Here is a 15,272-nt window from a genome sequence, read left to right as displayed (position 1 = left end):
AAGTAAATATTGAAAGGTCTACCATAAATAGCAAAGCAGGATGCTATACAAAGGAAAAAAAGTCATAATTGGAAATGTGATAACCACAATGAGTTACGATAGAATAAACATGAAATTGTAATAGAATACATCAAAATCATAAAAGGTGGGAGAAGAGAGCAAGAAAATACAGATTTTTTTTTCTTTTTCCTTTTTTTTTTTTTTTTGGTTCTTTTTAGGATGTGTTTGAGCCTATTTGATTATCAGTTTAAAGGAAACATATATAGTATTGGGTTAATATACTTGAAAAACAGGGCAACCATATATCATAAGCATACAACAGAGTCACAAAAACCAAGAAACCAAGAAAATTATCAAACCACAAAAAGAATAATAAAGAAACAAACAGGTAATACCAAATCAACTGGAAAGCTAAGTTCAAAATGTCAATAAGCACATGTCTATCAAAAAGTACTGTAAATGGTAATGGACTAAATGCTCTAGTCAAAAGGATGAAAAAATTATGCAAATGAAAACTATAAAAAAGCAGGAAAGCAATATTTATTTCAGACAAAATAGACTATAAAACAAAGACCATAAGGAAAGATAAAAAAAGACACTATATAATGATTAAAGGAGCAATAAAAGATGAGGACATTACACTCATTAACATATATGTACCCAATGTAGGAGCACTTAAATACATAAAGCAAATACTAACAGACATAAAGGGAAAAATTGATGCAAACACAATCGTAGTAGGAGATTTCAACACCCCATTAACATCATTGGACAGATCTTCCAGGTAGAAAATCAATAAAGCAAGGGAGATACTAAATGACACAATAGAAGAGTTGGACTTGGTTGATACTTTTGGTTGTCATTACATCCCCAAACACAGAATATACATTCTTTTCAAGTGCACATGGGATATTCTCTAGGATAGATCATATACACAGACACAAAAGAAGCCTCAACAAATGTAAGAGCATAAAAATTATTTCAAGCATATTTTTTGATCACAATGACATGAAACTAGAAATCAACCACAGAAAAAGGAGGGAAAAAAGGACAGCATGGAGATTAAACAACATGCTACTAAAAGACCAATGAATCAAAGATTAAATCAAAGAAAACATTAAAAAAAATACTTTGAGACAAATGACAATGAAAACACAAACACACAAAATCTATGGGATACAGCAAAAGCAGTCCTAAAAGGGAAGTTCATAGCAATACAGGCCTTCCTCAAAAAACAAGAACAATCTCAAATAAACAACCAAACACCTAAAAGAATTAGAGAAGTAGAACAAACAAAACCTAAAATCAGAAGAAGGAAGGAAATAATAAAGGTCAGTGATGGGATAAATAAAATAGAGATTAAAAAAATTGAAAAAAATCAAAGCAAGAGCTTTTTTTTGAAAGAATAAACAAAATTAATAAACTTATGGTCAGGCTCACAAAGGAGAAATGAGAGTGAATACAAATAAACAAAGTAAGAAAGGAAAAAGGAGAAATTTCAACCAACACCACAGAAATTAAAAAAAAAAAAAAAAGCCATAAGGTAATACTATGAACAACTATATGGAAACAAATTGGAAAACCTAGAAGAAATGGACAAGTTTCTTGAAACATACAACCCACCAAGACTGAATCAAGAAGAAACTGACCACTTGAAAGGTCCGATCACTACAAATGAAATAAAATAAACAAAAACAACAACAAAACTGCCTATAAACAAAAGCCCAGGACCAGATGGCTACACTGGGGAATACTATAAAACATACAAAGAACTTGTACCAATCCTTCTCAAATCTTTCAAAAGACTGAAAATGAGGGAGTACTCACAAACTCATTCTATGAAACCACCATCACCCTGATACCAAAGTCAAAGAAACTACCCAAAGAGAAAATTGCAAGCCACTGACATTGAACATAGATGCAAAAATCCTCAACAAAATATTAGCAAATAGAATGCAACAGCACATAAAAAAGATCATACACCATGATCAAATTGGATTCATCTTAGGGACACTATTATGGTTCAACATAGGCAAATCAATGTGATACACTACATCAACAAGAGAAAGGGCAAAATGATCATCTCGATACTTGCAGGAAAAGCATTTGATAAAATTCAACACCAATTTATGATAATTCTTACCAAAGCGGGTATAAGGGAACAAATCTCAACATAATAAAAGCTATTTATGACAAACCCACAGACAGCATTAATATTCAATGGTGAAAAACTGGAAGCCTTCTCATTAAAATCTGGAACAAGACAAGGATGCCCACACTCACCACTTCTATTCAACATAGTCTTGGACATCCTAGCCACAGCAATCAGGCAAGAAAATGAAAGGATCCAAATTGGAAGAGAAGAGGTAAAATTGTCACTATATGCAGATGACATGATACTATATATATATATATATATATATATATATATATATATATATATATCCTAAAATCTCCACACAGAAAATACTAGAGCTAATAAAATAATTCAGCATTGTAGTAGAATACAAGCTTAACATACAGAAATCAATGGCATTTCTTTACACTAACATTGAATTAGAAGGAAAATAAAGTAAACAAACAATCCCTTTTAAAATAGCATCCAAAACAATAAAATACTTAGGAATAAATATGACCAAGGAGGTGAAAGCCTTATACATGGAGAACTACAAACCATTGATTAAGGAAACTAAATATGATTTAAAGAAATGGAAGGTCATCCTATGCTCTTGGATTGGATGAGGCTTGAATTGGATGAGTCAATATCCTTAAAATGACCATACTTCCCAAGACAATCTACAGATTTAATATGATTCCTATCAAGTTATTTAGGACATTTTTCAAAGAACTACACCATATAATCCTAAAATTTATATGGAATAACAAAAGACCCAGAATTAGCAAAACAATATTGAAGAAAAAGAATGAAGCTGGAGGAAACCTAGACTTCAGAAAATGCTACAGAGCTACACTGATCAAAACAGCATGGTATTGGCATAAAAACAGACAAATGGATCATTAGAGCATAATAGAGAGCCCATAAATAAGCCTACAGACCTATGGTCAATTAATCTTTGACAAAGGAGGCAAGGATATACCATGGAGAAAAGATAGTCTCTTCAGCAAGTGTTGTTGGGAAAGCTGAACAGCCACAAGTAAATCAATGAAGGTAGAATACATCCTCACACCATATACAAAAATAAACTCAAAATGTCTTAAAGTCTTAAATAAAAGACAAAACATGATAAATCTCTTAGAAGAAAACATAGGCAAAACGTGCTCTGACATAAATCTTAGCAATGTTCTTCTAGGGCAGTCTACCCAGGCAATAGAAATAAAAGCAAAAATTAACAACTGGGACCTAATTAAATTTATAAGCTTTTACACAGCAAAGGAATCCATAAGCAAAACAATAAAGACAATCTACAGACAGTGAGAAAATACATGAAAATGATGTGACTGACAAAAAACTTAATCCAGATTATATAAACAGCTCATACAACTTAATAACAAAAAACAAACAGCTCCACCCCAAAATGGCAAGAAGACCTAAACAAGCAGCTCTCCAATGAAGACATAAAAATGGCCAATAGGCATATGTAAAATTGCCCAGTACCACAGATCATCAGAGAAATGCAAATCAAAAGTACAATGAGGTATCACCTCACACCAGTCAGAATGTCCGTCATTAAAAAAATCCATGAACAACAAATGCTTGAGAGGGTGTGGAAAAAGGGGAACCCTCTTACACTGCTGTTGGGAATGTTTTTTGGTGCAGCCTTTATGGAAAACAGGATAGAGATTCCTAAAAAAAATTAAAAGCAGACTTACCATATCATCCAGCAATCCCATTCCTGTGCATATATCTGGAGGAAAATACAATTTCAAAAGATTGAACCCCAATGTTCATAGCAGTACTATATACAATAGCCAAGACATGGAAATAAGCTAAATATCCACTGACATATGACTGAAGAGAGAAGATGTGATATATTTACAGAATAGAATACTACTCAGCCATAAAAAATGAAATAATGCCATTTGCAGCAACATGGATGGAACTAAAGGTCATAATTCTAAGTGAACTAAGCCAGAAAGAGAAAGAAAACTATCATATAATATCATTCATATGTGGAATCTAAGAGAAAAAAAAGAGGACACTAATGAACTCATGTACAAAACAAAAACAAGATCGCAGACATAGTAAACAGTTGTATGGTTACCAGGGGGAAGGGTATGGGAAGGGATAAATTTGGGAGTTTGAGATTTGCAAATGGTAGCCATTATATATAAAAATTGATTAAAAAACACAAGTTTTTCCTATAAATCACAGAGAAGTATATCCAATATTTTGTAATAATTTTTAATGTGAAAGAATATGAAAACAAATACATATAAGTATATGCATGACTGGGACATTGTGCTGTACACCAGAAATTGACATATTGTAACTGAATGTAACTTCAATAAAATTAAAAAATATATATATATTTGACATTTGTATGTATAATACACACACATGCACATTTATTTATATGATTTAGTACATATAATTTAATATAATGTGGGACCATATAATTTTTCTTTATTGTGGTATATTTTCCCAAGAAATACCTAAACTCCTGAAAATAAAGAAGCAAAATGAAAATAAAACAAAAGTTTAGTATATCAGGGAGTTTCAAGATCTGTCTTGCCATGTACAAGGAAGCCAAAGAACACCATTCATTTATTTTGTCTCTCTTTAAATCTCTTCAGTAAAGCATTATAAATAAATTCCAAGAGAAGGAAGGCATTATGATCTGATATTTATTACTGCTTATTAAAATACACAAAAATTCCTCAAGCCTCTTTAATGCAACAACTATTATAAACGCTCATTGACCATCAGTATGGAATAGAATAAATATCTGAATGCTAAACTATAAGCAAAATAGTAATGCGTGGTATTCTCCTTAATTCATAGCCTAGAACTAGTTTAAAAAATGGAAATAACTTTTTAAACTTAAATTTTTATTGTGATAAAAATACATAATATTAAATTTACCATCTTAAATATTTTTAAGTGTACAGACCAATAGTGTTGAATATTTCAATATTTTTTACAGGCAATCTCCAAAACCTTTTTACTTTACAAAACTGAAAGTCTGTATCCATTAGACACTAATTCCTCCTTCCTTATCACCCTAGCCTTTGGCAACAAGAGTTTTACCTTCTGTTTCTAAGATTTTGACTATTTTTGATACTTCATATGAGTATACCCCATAGTATTTTTCCTGCTTTGACTAGCTATTATTTAGCATAATATCCCTGAGGTTCATACACACTGTAGCATGCAACAGAATTTTCTTTTTTAAGGCTGCATAGTACAGCATTGTATTTATATATCACATTTTCTTCATTCTTTCATCCATTCATAGACACTTTGGTTACTTCCTATTCTTGGCTATTGTAAATATAATGCTGCAATAAATATGGTTGTGCAAATATCTCTTCAAGGTCCTTCTTCTAATTCTTTAGAATCTATACTTAGAAAGAAGATTGCTAGACCATATAACAACTTTACTTTTAATTTTCTGAGGAAACACCATAATATTTATCATAATGGTTTTACCATTTTATGTTCCCATGAAGAGTGTACAAGTTCCAATTTCTTCATATCTTTACTGACACTTGTTATTTTCTATTATTTTGATAGTGACCATCCTAATGAGTGTGAGATAATATTTCAATGTAGTTTTGATTTACATTTTTTATGTTTAGTGATGGAAACCATCTTTTCATATGCCAGCTGGCTATTTGCATATCTTCATTGAAAAATTATCTATTCAAATTCTTTGCACAATTTTTAATTAGCTTATTTTTTATTGTTGAGTTGTAGAAGTTTCTTATATATTCTGATTAATTATTAATACCTCACTGGATTTATTATTTACAAATATTTTCCCTATTCTGTATGTTGTCTTCTCACTCTGTTGGTTGTTTTCTTTGTAGTACTGATTTTTTAAGTTTGTTGTAGTCTCATTTGTCTATTTTTGGTTTTGTTGCTTGTGCTTTTGATGTCACATTCAAGAAATCATTGCCAAATCCAATGTCCTGAAAATTTTCTGCTATATTTTTTTCAGGGTTTTAAAATTTTTAGGTCTTATCTTTAGGCCATTAACATGTTTTGAGTTAGTTTTCCTATGTAGAGTAAGGTAATGGTCGAAATTCATTCCTTTGTATGCAGATATCCAGTTATCCCATCATTTTTAGAGACAACTACCCATTTCCCATTGGGTAGTATTGTCACCCTTATTGAAGATAATTTGACAATATACACAGGGATTTATTTCTGAGGTCTCTATTCTGTTCCATTGGTCTGCCTTTATTCTAGTACCAAACCATTGTGATTACAGTTGCTTTGTTGTATATTTTGAAATCAGGAAGTATGAGGCTTCCAAGTTTGTTGGCAGATCATTTTAGCTACTTGGGTCCCTTGATATTAATATGAATTTTAGGATGGATTTTTCTATTTCTGCAAATAAAAAAAAAGAAGTGCTATTGGAGTTTTCATAGAGATTGCATTAAATCTATAAATCACTTTGGGAAGTATGGGCATTTTAAGAATATTAATTCTTCCAATCCATGAACATGAGATTTTTTTCCATTTATTATATCCTCTTTTATTTCTTTTAGCAACATTTTCTGTTTTCAGTGTACAAGTCTTTTGCCTCTTTCATTAAGTTTATGTCTAAGTCTTTTATTCTTTTTTGATGATAATGAGATTATTTTTTAAATTTATTTTTCTGGTTAATCACTATTAGTGTATAGAAGTACAATCAATTTTTGCATGTTGATTTTGTATCCTGAAACTGCCAAAATCATTTATAAGGGTTGAGAGGTTGTGTGTAGTTGTGTGGATGTTTAGGGTTTTCTATGATTTGCAGATCATGCTATCTGCAAAGATAATTTTACTTTGTTTCTTTTTTATTTAGGTGAACTTTATCTTTTTTTCCTTGTCAATTTTTTTCTGGCTAGGATTTCTAATACTATATTGAATAGAAGAGGCAAGATTTGGAATCTGTGCATTTTTCCTGATCTTTAGCCTTTCATCACTGAATATGATGCTAGCTGAAGGCTTCACAGACATGACATTTATTATGTTGAGGTAGTTTCCTTCTAGTACAATTTGTTAAATTTTTTAATAGATTTTACTTCTTAAAGCAGTTTCAAGTTCACAACAGAATTGAGGAGAAAATACAGAGAGTTCACACATAGCTCTCCCCACCCACACATACATATACTCCCCTACTCTCAACATGTCCCTTATCAGTGTGGCATAATTGGTACCATTGATGAACCAAAATGGACACAGTATTATCACCAAAGTCCATAGTTTACAGCAGGGTTCACTCTTGATATTATACATTCTATGGGTTTTGACAAGTGCATAATGACATATAGCCACCACTGCAGCATCGTACAGAATAATTTCATTGCCCTAAAAATCCCTTGTGCTCCATCTAGTCATTCCTCCCACCCTCCCTCTCCCCAAACCCCTGGAAACCATGATCTTTTTATTGTTTCTGTAGCCATGTCTTTTCTAGAATGGCATTTGGTTGGAATCGTAGTTTGTAGACTTCCCAGACTATCTTCTTTCATTTAGAAATATGTCTTTTAAGTTTCTTCCATATCTTTCATGGCTTGAAAGATCATTTTTTTACTGTATATATATATTTTAATTTACATATATGTACTGTTTGTTGTTTCTAAGAATGTTTAGAGCTTTAGTTTTTAAAATGTACATAATTTCAAAGGATTAAAGCCAACCACAAAATAAGAATTCAAAAAGATACATACACCCTGCAATTAATAGCAACATTATTTATAATTGCCAAGATATGGAAACATCCTAAGTGCACATCAATAGTTTAATATATAAAGAAGATGCTATATATATATATATATATATATATATATATATATATATATATATACAACTCACCCATAAAAAAGGATATTTTGCCATTTGTGGCCCTTCATTCACTTTTTTTTCACTTCAAAAATCAGAATTTTATAACTGGCAGATACACTTCCATTACATGAAAATCAACAAAATACCTAGAAATAAACTTAACCAAGGAGGTTACCTATACTATGAAAACCAAAATGACCCAAAGAAATGGAAAGATTTCTTGTGGTCTTGGATTGGAAGTATCAACACTATCAAAATGGCCACACTATCCAAAGCAATCCACAGATCCAATGCAACCCTTATCAAAATATTCACAACATTCCTCACAGAACTAGAAAAAACAATTCCAAATTTATAAGGAACCACAAAGGACCCTGAACAGCCAAAGCAATATTTTGTAGATCTCTTTTTTTCCCCTCTTTCTTCTTTTTGTTCTCTTTCTTACGGTTTAATGACTAGAAAAGGTCCATCAACATTTATTGTAAAGCTGGTTTGATGGTGCTGAAATCTTTAGCTTTTCTTTATCTCTTAAGCTTTTGATTTTTCCATCAAGTCTGAATGAGAGACTTGCTGGATAGAGTATTCTTGGTTGTAAGCTTCTCCCTTTCATAACTTTAAATATATCATGCTACTCCCTTCTGGCCTGTAGAATTTCTGTTGAAAAATCAGCTGATAACCTTATGGTAGTTCCCTTGTATGTTATTTGTTGCTTTTCTCTTGCTAATTTCAATATTGTCTCCTTATTCTTAATTTTTGTCAATTTGATGACTATGTGCCTTGGTATGATCATCTTTGGGTTGATCCTGTGTGGTACCCTCTGGGCTTCCTGGACTTGGGTGACTGTTTCCTTTCCCAAGTTGGGGAAGTTTTCAGTGATCACCTATCCAAAATTTTTATCATATCATTTCTCTCTCTTCTCTTTCTGGAACCCCTATAATTCAAATATTAGAGTGTTAGTGTTGTCCCAGAGTTCTCTTAAACTACCCTCATTTCTTTTCATTCTTTTTTCTTTTTTCTGTTCTGAAGTAGAGATTTCCACTAATCTACCTTCTAGTTCACTGTTCTGTTCTTCTGTCTCATTTAGTCTATTCTTGGTTCCTTCTAGTATATTGTTCATTTCAGTGACTTTATTCTTCAACTCTGTTTGGGTACTCTTTATATTTTCCAACTCTTTGCTAAAAACTTCACTCTGTGCATCTATACTCAGCTTGAATTCTCTGAACATCTTGGCCATCATTACTTTAAATTCTTCCTCAGATAACTTGCCTATCTCCTCATCACTTATTTCTTCTTCTGGAATTTTATCTTGTGCTTTGTTCTGGGAGATGTTCCTTTGCCTCCTCATATCATCTATCTTTCTATGTGTTTTTGGATTCCTTCCACAGGCTTTAGGATTATTGTTTTCTTATTTCTAGTATCTGCTCCTGGTGGATGAGGCTGGACTAGAGGCTTATGCAGGTTTCCTGGCAGGAGGAGCTGGTGCCTACCCACTGCTGGATGAAGTTTTGTCCTGGACCTCTGGTGGGTAGAGCTGTGTCTAGAGGCCATTGTGGCTCAGAAAGTCTGATGATGGGTGTGGCTGTGTTCCCACCCTGTATGTTGTTTGGCCTGAGGCTTCCCTATAGGCTGCTGGGCGGGGCTAATTCTTGGTGCTAATGATCCAATTAAGATGTCAGCCTCCAGGAAAGCTAGTGTAGATTAACACTCCCAGAATGGTTGCCACCAGCTTTTATGTCCCCTGAGTGAGCCACAGTCTTCCCCCTCATCCCCAGGATGCCCTCCAAATCCTGCAGGCAGGTCTGGTCCAGGTTCCTATGAAATCAGTGTTTCTGCCTTTGGACCTGGTGCACATGAGTTTCCTTGTATGCTTCCCAAGTGAATGGATTCTCTGTTTCCCCCAGTCCCATAAGGCTTCCAGAGCCAAGCACCCCTGGCCTTCAAAACCAGATGTCCTGGGGTCTCCTTCTCATCCCAATGTCAGAACCCAAGCTGGGAAGACTGATATGGGGCTTAGACCTCTCACTCTTGTGGGAGGGCCTCTGCAATTTAACAGATCTTCAGCTTGTTGGTTGTCCACCTGAGGAGTATGGGGCCCAATTATATCAAGAGCATGCCCCTCCTACTGTCCTGCTGTCATTCCCTCTTTATGTTTCCAGTTGAAGAAAATCCTTTTTTTGCTAGGTTCCATTCTTTTTTCAATGATTGTTTAGCATTCAGTTGTGGTTTCATTGTAGTCATGAGCAGAGGCAAGCTCATGGTCCTACCACTCTGCCATCTTGACTGAAAATGATTCCTAATTTGTTAAATGTTTTTATCACAAAGTAGATTGAGTTTTGTCAATTTTTTTTTTCTGAATCAGTTGAGATTATCATGTGGTTTTGCCCTTGATTCTGTTAATGTGCCATGTTACATTAATTGATTTTCCTATATTGAACCATGCTTTCCTGATATAAATCCAATCCACGTATAAACCTTATCTGGTTATAATGTATAATGATGTTAATGTGTTGTTAATTTGGTTTGCTAGCATTTTTTGAGAATTTTTACATCAATATTTTTCAGGGATATTGGTCTTCAGTTTTTTGTGGGTTTTTTTTTTTTGTCTGGTTTTAATATTAGGGTAATGATTGTCTCATAGAATGAGTTTGAGAGTGCTCCTTAATCTTAAATTCTTTGGAAGAGTTTGAGCAGGATTAGTGTTAATTCTTTAAATGTTTGGTAGAACACTCTAGTGAAACCATCTGCCTTTCCTTTGTTGAAAGATTTTTGATTGCTGTTTTAATCTCTTTACTCTTTATAGGTTTATTCAGATTTTTAATTTTTTTTTTTACAATTCAGGTGATAAGTTTCTCTTTTGCTATCTTGCTGACATCACTCCTCCTTGGAGTATTTATTTTTAATTCAATGCATTAAAGGTAGATTTATGTGCACTAATATAAATCCAATAACATTTTCATCTGCTATCCATCCCAAAACTAATAAAGTTTTATTAATGAGGGAAATTTTATTCTGAAAAATAGGAAATAAAAGAATATGAGTAATATTTTTAGTAGAAACAATATCATGTGGTGTAAAATAAATACTACAATTTCAACCTTTGATTTTAGACTATGGTCATTAATTATAAAATATTTTTAACTATTAATAAATTTCTATTGATTTTGTAATGCAAAAGGAATCTAGTCAATCTGGACAAATTATAGTTAATAGTGATAGCAAAGGATGAACATTTACAGAGTGCTGATAATGTGACATTTATTACTTGAGTATACTTTTCTTTGGCCCTGTTGGAGCTTTGATTAGAAGCAATATTAAGATAAGAGTTGAGGCATATAATTTAATACATAGTGTAAATTTAGGCTCTGGAATCAGACAATTGTGAGTGAAAATATTCCTACTTCACTACAGAACTGGTGGTATTGTGCAAGTTATTTAATATCTCTGAATCTCAAATTTTATGCAAAATATTATAAGATTAATACATATTTCATACTGTTGTTTTGAGCGTTAAATAGTACTAGCAGTAATAATGGTAACAGTACTAGTAGTAGCAGTAGCTAACATATATTGACTGCTTACCATGTGTAAAAACCAGTGTTCAGAGATTTATATGTGTTAACTCATTGCACACTTTCTGGAAAATAATACTAGCACTCAATAAATGCTAATGCATTGCTATTATTACTGTCACTATTCATGAAAATTACAAACTAGATTTGATTACAAAATTACATGACAGGCCACTAGAAAAGAAGCCTAAGTTGAAGGAAGCAATAGAACATTATGATTTTGGAAGCCAAATATTATCATTTTTAACTGAAAAAAATCTACATTTCTTATTCAGGAATAAGAATTAGTTTTAAATAAAATTTGAGATGGACAAAATTTTTCTTTATCAATTTCTTTATTTAAGAAATATAGTTGCAATGCAATATTATATAAGTTACAGGTGTACAATATAGTGATTTGCAATTCTTAAAGGTTATACTCTATTTATAGTTATTATACAACAATGGCTCTATGTGTTGTACAATATACCCTTGTAACTTATTTTATAGTTTATACTTCTTACTCCTCTACCCCTGTATTGCCTGCCCCCCTTCCCCCTTCCCACTGGTAATCACTAGCTTGTTCTCTATATCTGTGAGTCTGATTCTTTTATGTTGTATGAACTAGTTTGCTGTATTTATGAGATTCCACATATAAGTGATATCATACCATATTTATCTTTCTCTGTTTGACTTATTTCACTTTGCATAATGTCCTCCAAGTCCAGGCATGTTGCTGCAAATGACAAAGTTTCATTCTTTTTTTTTTGGTTGAGTAGTATTCCATTGCACATATATATACTACATCTTCTTTATCCATTCATCTGTGGATGAACAAATAGATTTGTATGGAAACATAAAAGACCCTGAATAACCAAAACTATCCTGGGAAAGAAGAACAGAACTGAAGGTATCACTTCAGACTATACTACAAAGCTACAGTAATCAAAAGAGTGTGGTACTGGCAAAAAAAAACAGACACATAGATGTATGGAGCAGGATAGAAAGTCCAGAAATAAATGCACACACTTATGGTCAATTAATCTGCAACAAAGGAAGCAAGAATATACAGTGCAGAAAAGACAATCTCTTAGAAAAGTGGTACTGGGAAAACTGGACAGCTACATGTAAAAGAATGAAATAGAACAGTCTTTAATATCATATACAAAAATAAATAAATAAATAAATGTAAGAGTGGATACTCCTAGAGGAAAACGTAGGCAGAACATCCTGACATAAGTCACAATAATTTTTTGGAATCATTTTCTTTATCTACTTCTATTTCCTCCAAATTTTTTAGTAGGTACTTCCTTTCCATCATTGATATTCTTTATTTTCCCATTCAGAAGTTTCCTCTGACCAGCTGAAGCCTCTCATTTTATAATGTTCCCATAAATAAACTTTAATTTCTTTATCCATACATCATCAAAATTTGTCAGGATTTATATGTCTTGTTTTTTGAAGTGACTGTGGAAACAAATAGACTGCCATATTTTAAATATCTATCAACTATATATTACACATTCTCATTAAGGACTCCTTAAGACACACACACACACACACACACAGAGATATATATGTATCTATCTACATATCTAGTAAATTGGCATTTCTATCTATATAACAAATGCATTATAAAATAAACCTTAAGCTATGTATTTTTGGTGCTCATGTCCTGATAAACAGTTGAAAATATGTTTTGGAGTAGTTAGGTTTTTAGTGGTCTCTTGAATTCACCAGACAGATTTGTTCTATACTGCCCACAATATTCATGAGGCCATCTGTACTCAAGAAAACTGGGGGATCCAAATTATTAGCAAAAATGCTCCATGTTTTCCATGACCTAAAACATAACTTGACTCCAACAACCCTTACAGTCTTTTGAAAATACTGACTTTTTTATTTATCCCTAAATTATATTTAACCATTAATCCTGCATAGGACCTGTATATTCTTTTTGTAAAAAATAAACATCATTGATTTTAATGGACAAAAAGGTTAAGAACATTGATTTACAGATTAGAGAATCATTCCTGCTCTCATTTAGAATTCCTCATACTAATTGGGAGTAAATAAATGCAATGTCTTTGGGGCACCAAAGTATAAGCAAGAAAGTTGCTAAACTATGTAAGGGAGAAAATATCCACTATAATCAGTCTTTTACTCTTAAATTTCTTTACATGGGTGCTCAGATCTTAGGTTTCATTCTCAGAAAGACTGGGGATGTGGTTGAGTCTGCTTTTTGTGCAGTGCCTTGGGAATGACAATCTGCTAAGAACTGCTTCTCTGATAGTTACAGTCACAAGAAACCCAGGAATGCAAGCCCCCTGGTCTCCAGAGCCAGGCAATCAAGGAGCATCCCTGAGTGATAGCCACAAAAATCAGGGCATCAGATATAAAATCCTGGACACCAGACATGGGTAGAAACTCCCCTCTGGGAGATACTGGCCTTGGAGTGTGGCTGGCGGCAGTTCAAAGATGGTTCTTAATTAAAACAAAGGTGAGGGGAAGGCAAATTAAAAAAAAAAGAAATTTTAAAAAAGAAATAAATGAGTAAAAATTAAAAAGGATTTTTTTTTAAATGATGCCTATCAGCTTCAGCAAGGCAGAGAGAGAGCACAGAAGGTGCCCACTGGCTGGAGGATAAAGATGCCACCCTTGAGAAAGGGAAAAAAATAGAAGTCACCTATCAGCATTAAAAGACAGAAGGAGAACAGGAAGATGCTACCCAGCAGCCTCCAACCTTGGAGAGTATCCCAGCAGGTCCCTGCCCCTCAGATCAATGCTTTAAAATTAGTAAATGAGTCCCTTTCACATCGAATGTGAGTACCTTTCAAAGGGCTGAATCTATGCTGGTTCTATGCTCGGCCCTGGTGCTAGTGTCTAGACTCATTTCATCACAGCACTGCATGTCTAGAGAGCAGGAGCCTTGTTGGTCTTCAATGCCAGTATTTGGGAGACTCATCTCTCAGGTTCTGGTCTTAAAAGTTGGGGTGCCCAATGTGGAGTACAAACACTTCACTCCTCAGGAAGAGGCTCCAGATTTTGAGTTCCATCCTGACTGGGTCACCATGCCTCGGTGGGATTTATAGCAAGATTGTGTCTCAGCCTTTCCTCCCCACTTTGATGTGGTTTCCCTCGTTTGCCCAATGTGAAGGAGTTGTTCAGCCAATTTCTAGCTTTTCTTGAGGGGAAATTGTTTCATTTAACTTTAGATTCAGTTTGTAGCAGGAGGTAAGTTCAGAATCTCCCACTTCACTGTCTTGAACCAAATGGCTTCTCAGATTTTAATGTGCTAGGAATTACCTGAGAATCTTGTAAAAATGCAGATTCTAATTCACTAAGTCTGGGGTGAACTGTGATTCACATTTTTAACCAGTTCCCAGAGGAGCTTCTGTCAAACATCAGATCATATCCTGAGCTTTTCAAGGAGAAATAACCTAAACTCAAGTAAACTGTATAATGTAACTCTTAAAAGTATTCAACAATAATAAAGGAGAGTTTATAAATCTCTGTTTTAAATAATACAAAATTTATTCTTATGTAAATCAAGCACTTAATTCAGACAACTGAACATTCAATAACATAGTGTATAATTTAAGATGTCAAAAATATATCCTTACTGGAGATATGTGTGAAATCTATTAGGTAGAGCAGGGTATACATCAAAATTTCTTTTATATTTTTGAATTTAGATGTCTATTACATTATATGTTATGTTATACTGTATTTTGCATTATGCTAAATGGTAACATTGGTTAGTTGATCAT

The sequence above is a fragment of the Camelus dromedarius genome, chromosome 13 (genome assembly GCF_036321535.1).
Source record: "Camelus dromedarius isolate mCamDro1 chromosome 13, mCamDro1.pat, whole genome shotgun sequence".
NCBI lineage: Eukaryota > Metazoa > Chordata > Mammalia > Artiodactyla > Camelidae > Camelus > Camelus dromedarius.
Note: the sequence above shows the minus strand (reverse complement) of the source record.